The 6,101-nt window shown below is 38.4% G+C and overlaps 1 long non-coding RNA gene across 2 annotated transcripts; it reads left to right on the top strand.

Annotated features, from left to right (window-relative positions):
• The first annotated feature begins 1,853 nt into the window (after positions 1 to 1,853).
• LOC123059562 (uncharacterized) lies at positions 1,854 to 5,550 on the top strand. 2 transcript variants are annotated; one of them, XR_006427474.1, is made up of 5 exons: positions 1,858 to 2,151; positions 3,749 to 3,905; positions 3,996 to 4,091; positions 4,206 to 4,436; positions 5,129 to 5,550. It is a non-coding gene; the product is annotated as an uncharacterized lncRNA (long non-coding RNA). The 2 variants fall into 2 exon arrangements; XR_006427473.1 differs by having other exon boundaries at positions 1,854 to 2,151; positions 3,749 to 4,091.
• Positions 5,551 to 6,101: the final 551 nt, after the last annotated feature.

Raw genomic sequence — 6,101 nt, 5'->3', positions numbered from 1 at the left:
GCTGGAGTAGTGAGAGGGATGGGTGACCGGTCGGGAAGTTAGATGATTTGGAATGAGTGATCCACACTTAAGCAGTAGAGAGGTGATTAGAGACTAAATCACCAAATAATTCAGAAAAATTAAAAATAAAAAAAATCAAAAAAAACCTTTAATACCGGTTGGTAACACCAACCGGTACTAAAGGTCCCCCATACCAAGGCGCGAGCTCACGCCACGTGGTGGCACTTTAGCGTCGGTTCGTGCCGAACCGGTACTAAAGGGGGGGCCTTTAGTGCCCACCAATTAGTGCCGATTATGGAATCGGCACTAAAGGCCCTTACGAACCGGTTTTAAAGCTCCGTTTTCTACTAGTGCAAATGGATGTCAAAACTGCATTCCTGAATGGGTTTCTGGAAGAAGAGTTGTATATGATGCAACCCGAAGGTTTTGTCGATCCAAAGGGAGCTAACAAAGTGTGCAAGCTCCAACGATCCATTTATGGACTGGTTACAACAAAATTGACATACCGTGACGAAAAGCCTCATGACGATGGTGGACAATGGCACCGATTATCGCAAATCGGTGACGATAAACGTCACCTAATTGCCTCGTTCTCTGAGCACACCTGGCTGCCAATTTCTGTGACAGTATGGTATTTTCATGACGGATTTGCCAGTGTCATCGAATACTACGAATGTGTGGTGATCATTTTTTTTCATGTAATGTCTAGCAGTGGGACCCGCCATAGCTAGTCCAAGGGTTATTTAGAGGTAGGACCCATGCATTAGTTTTGGTAGTGGTACTCTCCATAATTTTTCAAAGGCTATTGAGGGTTGTAATTATTTTGTTCTATCTAATATAAGTAGGTAGTATCCCGCAAATAAAATATAAGTAGGTAGTAGCCATGCAAGACATATATTTTATTATTTTTTATAAATTGAAAACCTTGGTCTGTTTTCTCTTTTTTCTGAGATGGTTATTTTGTTCTTTCTAATATAAATAGGTAGTGACTCGGCAAGAAACTTTAATCGGGCATTTGTGATCTGATGTTGTTTATCTCAAAATAGAAATGGAAATAAGAGAGTGAACGGGCAATGGAAAAAACATATATTTTTAACATAGCTATTTTGTTCTTATATCTGGAATAAATAGGTAGTGGGTGTGTTGAAAACTTCAATTGGGCGCTCATAAGGTAATGTTGTTTCGTTCTATGTAAAAAATTAAAATGGAAAGATGAGAGTAGATGGAAAATCTTATTTTTATTCTTATATGTAAATAGATAGTTGTTGGGCAAACAACTTGAATGGGGCATGCCTGAGGTGACGTTGTTTTGTTCTATCTAATTTTTTAAATGATTTATCTATATGACGAACTATCCAGTTCTACAACAGATACAAATGATTTCTTTGTCGTTGGATTCCGATCAAAATCAAACCACCAGTTCCGTTGTGGTCGGGATCGATGCCACAGTAATCCTTGTGGGCGAGAAAAACATATTTAAGACCATTGTGTACAAGTTTCGGCATATTTATTTACAATTATATAAAAAAACTACATGGAAAAATACTGAATCATAATGTTTATATAAGATTTCCTTTTTTTAATAATCATTTGATATTTATTTTGAAGTAAATGAATTACATGGTACTCCCTCCGTTCAAAAATACTTGTCATCAAAATGGAAGAAAGAGGATGTATCTAGATGTATTTTAGTTCTAGATACATCTCTTTTTATCTATTTTGATGACAAGTATTTTCGGACGGAGGGAGTATTAGAGTGGAAGATAAATCCTGAAAATAAATCATTCCTCGTGTACACTGTGTCCCCACTCGTCAAGGACCCAGCCAAATTCCTCCTTTTTCACCCGCGAAGAGCCACTGCCTACCCCGCATCTTTCTTCTGCCCCGATTCAACCGGCTCTCTTCTCCCCAAGATTACAGCCCCGATTGGAACGACTTGCGGCGGCAGATCGGGGGAGGTCGCCCTACAGGCCGAGCTCGGATCCACCCAAACATCCAGCCCCGCGAGCACCCGGCCCTCTTCTCCCCCAACTGCAGCGACCCGTGACGCCAGATTGAAGGAGGCTGCCCCGCTGCCGAGGTTGGACCCACCGCATCAACCCGCCCAGTGAGCACCCGGCTCTCTTTTCCCCAGCGACCGACGACTTTTCGGTGATTTCCTCATGCCGCCCTCCTCATCCAGCCACCCCTTGGCGTTCAATGATTAGGGTTCATGCATACTAGTACTAATCACCTCGCCCTTCTCTGCAATTAGGATTTGCTACAGCCTGCGATGTTAAAAAGCCTGAACCTCCTGCTAGATAACTTTACTTGATATCCTATTAATAGGTCCGTGTGCAAAACCGCAATAGTGACCATGGTTTTGCATTTGTTATAGCCTGCTATTGTCAAAAGGGATGAACCTGAATATATGCTACTGTAGCACTGTTAGCCGTTATGGAAAAGTTCCGTTAGGTATGAGATGTGTGGCCTTAGCTGGGAGATTTCTTTTGCTTCCATGTGCTTGTATGGCTACTCTTGCATTCAAAAGAAAATTATATGTTAACCATCTGATGGTTGTACCCTGCTGTAATGAATAAAACTAGATGCTCTTGATCGTTGTATGGTGTCATAATCAGATGAACATAAACACATGAACTAAAGTATGCAGCATATAAAAGGAGAACTAATTACAAGCAGGAAGCAGTGCATCCTTGTATCCATGTATCTATATGTCAGGATAAACTAGCTGCTTGATGCAACCACTTTATCTATGTTAAAACGTGAAACTGAATTCTATGTTTGTGGTTCTGTTGTCCCATAAATAGTCCTTAACTAGTGCTGTCAAAACTGAATAAAGACTGAGACTGCACTTGATTTTGACTCCTTAAGGAGATGCATAGCTCTGTATCAGTGTACTTTTGTCTACAGTACTAGTCAAAAGAGAACTAAACTTAATCTTTGACATGCCTCTCCTAATTTAGCTACCCATGATGTTAAGCGTCTGAAGCCCACAAGCATTTTCAGTACACCCAGAACTTGATAAAAGCAGATACATGGTAAACTTTAGTTTTTTTACTATATTCTGACATACTAAGCTGGGTAAAATCAACCTGCTCCTACTTTGCAAACATACAACACCATCCATCGAGCCTTAATTCTGAAATAGTAGTAAACTTTCTGGTTTCTAAACTATGCCATACTAAGCTGACATACTAAGCTGGGTAAAATCAACCTGCTCCTACTTTGCAAACATACAACACCATCCATCGAGCCTTAATTCTGAAATAGTAGTAAACTTTCTGGTTTCTAAACTATGCCAGTAGCTCCGGTAATCATATATTTTTGCTGTTTTTTATTATGAACATTCTAGTCTTGTTTTTATTGGCTTGCTGGCTGCTTCTCCCTGACTGTGACCCAGCTGCACCATGCATGTTGATTTCTTTACTTGTTAGATCCCAATGCGTGAGATCTTCATTTTGTATTTATACATTCTGACATGAACTTCTTGTTGGCACTGCTGCCTGCTTACGAGTTATGACTATTTTACACAATCTAGCTTCTTTTTGTCTACCACCAATGCGAAGCCAACTTGTAATAGCTAAATCAGTCAGTTACGTTACAAGTACTCCTCCATCCATATGCTTACTCATAGTGCAAGCAAGAGTAAATGTTTTCCATTAATTTCACTTTAACAATTAGTTATACACAATATTAGTGCATCCCGTGCTTGCATCCTAACTTATCTACTTTATTATATTCATGTAAGCTCTAGGAAGGGGCTTTGAGAGATGAAGGGGAAGCCACTCTTGCTATGTCCAAAGCAATGCTAATATATCGTGTGGACTTACATCTTGAATAATGTGTACATCAGTGTGCATTCACTGGCTTTAATTAGGTCTTATGTTTCCACTTTCAGCAAAATTGTAAGCATTCCAAATACCTTACTTCTAGTCCTATGTCTATCGGATCTTGTCATTATATATGGAGTGGTAATGTTAGATTTTCATATATAGGAAAATGGCAAGTACAATAATCAGGAGCCAAGTCCCATTGAGTTTTTCAAAGAGACCCATACTAACAGCATGAGCGAGCCGACACATCTAGCTTATGTAAGATTTCTTCCTTTATTGTTTTTGACTTGAAATGATTCTCATATTGATCGAGTGTATCCATCATATGAACTTTGCCTTACTTGAGCATCAATGTTTTCCTTTATACAATAGAATGCAATGGAAAAGAAAAGGGAAACACAATCAGAAGTGACAACCAGTGTTTGATTCAATGATTGTGGCTGAAGTTCTAAAGGAAGAAAACGCCCATAGCACCTTCCTTTCCAGCATGAGTTATGCATCAAGATCCGGGAGATTTGGGAACTCTAATTCATCAGCAAGGATCTGAGTTCTAGAAGAAAGAATTGAGCAAAAGGATAGAGAGGCGAGAGATGCAAATGACAGGTACTTGTCTTGTTTCTTTGTTGTGTTCTTGTTGTTTATTTTTTCATGCTTTTCTACCTGTGCATAGTGCCCTCATGATAGTAAGAAAATGCATACACAAATACTTGTGAATAAGACATTTGTCTTCAGTTCTTGTAACAAACTGAGGAGTGCTTCGCTGTTTACATATGGTTTGATCCAAATCCAATAATCCAAAGTAACATAAAAATAATAATTCTTGTAATGAGAAATACATGGTTTTTGCTGCTACAACACAAAGGCATGAGAATAAGATTGTAATGCATGGTTTCTAATCCTAAAATCTAGTATGATTTGTTGATTGGTTTATATGCTTGCTTTTTAGTAGAATGATATAGGTTGGTTGAGTTTGATCTAAAAGTTGTTGTCCAAGCATAGTTGCTTCTTGCCTAGGTTACTAACTTGATATCTTATCGGTGATGCTTGCTCCTTTTCAGAATGATAAATGAAATTTATCTCTTAGTTATGCATGTTTTTTACCATTATAAGTTATTCTTCAGTTTACTGTTTCATTTGCCCATCCATATGTTTGCCTTAACATTTAATAATGCACCTCTCTATTTTACATTCATATTTTGATAGATTGTAAGCTTCTTAGTGGTACTCTCACCTTTTTATCTTGTCTGTTTTCATCTCATCAAGATGCAATGTTGTTATGTTTTGTCAATTTATAGGCACTGAGAGGAGTTAGTGGTGAGACTTGAAGCACAAGCGAGAGCATTTGAAGAGGTGTAGAGGAAGCAACACGAATAATTAGAAGATGTGAAGAAGATCGAGCAAGAGAAGAATGGAGCATGGCAAAAGAAGCAACAAGAGACGGATATCCTGATTGGTTTTCTCTTAAGGGCTCAAGCAACTCAGCAAGCAACTTAGCAGTCCTAATTCAAACTTAATGGTGCATGAAGGCCATCCTTTTGCGATGGAAAGATAGTTGTTGAATCATACATTGCAATCATCAGGATAACACATGTGGTCTTTACTTATCTAAATATTTCTTTTCAACTTGTCTATTCTTCTGTCAAACTCGTGAGTCAGTGTTAATTTTAACTATGAAACACAAGAGGACGAATTGGCTGAGACGATTAAATATATAATATCATAAATTTATGATGTGATTTGGATCTTAACTTATATTTATATAATCTCATATGAATTAAATAATTATTGTCATATGCATTTGGATTATAGTGGATTTAATCATTTGTCATAATTTAAATTCAAAATAAATCAAATATATGTGGTGTCATCTTCACCAATAATGAAACTAATGATGCTAGCTGTGGGATAGTCTGCTTGGGTGTTGACGTGGCATGAATTTGTGACGTTCCTACATCACTGAATATGGTGCAATATGGAATTTTTTCTCGTAGCATGTGACATTAATCGACTGTCACAAAAGTAACAACTTGATGATGTTCTAGAGAACGTCACTGAAGGTCCTATATCCAGTGACGTTATTTTGCGTGCGCCGTCACTAGGAATAATCTGTGACGGGGATTCCGTGATGATCCTTGTGACGCCCATAAAACGTCACTTAGGGGTAATTTGTGACGTTATTAGCTATTCGATGACATTTTGTGTCTCGTCATAGTAGGCCCGATCTCTTGTAGTGGCAAGCCTCTCGGAGTTGGAATAAACGTTTTGATA

This window comes from Triticum aestivum, chromosome 3A (genome assembly GCF_018294505.1).
Source record: "Triticum aestivum cultivar Chinese Spring chromosome 3A, IWGSC CS RefSeq v2.1, whole genome shotgun sequence".
NCBI classification, from domain to species: Eukaryota; Viridiplantae; Streptophyta; class Magnoliopsida; order Poales; family Poaceae; genus Triticum; species Triticum aestivum.
This window is presented reverse-complemented; position numbering and strand designations above follow the sequence as displayed.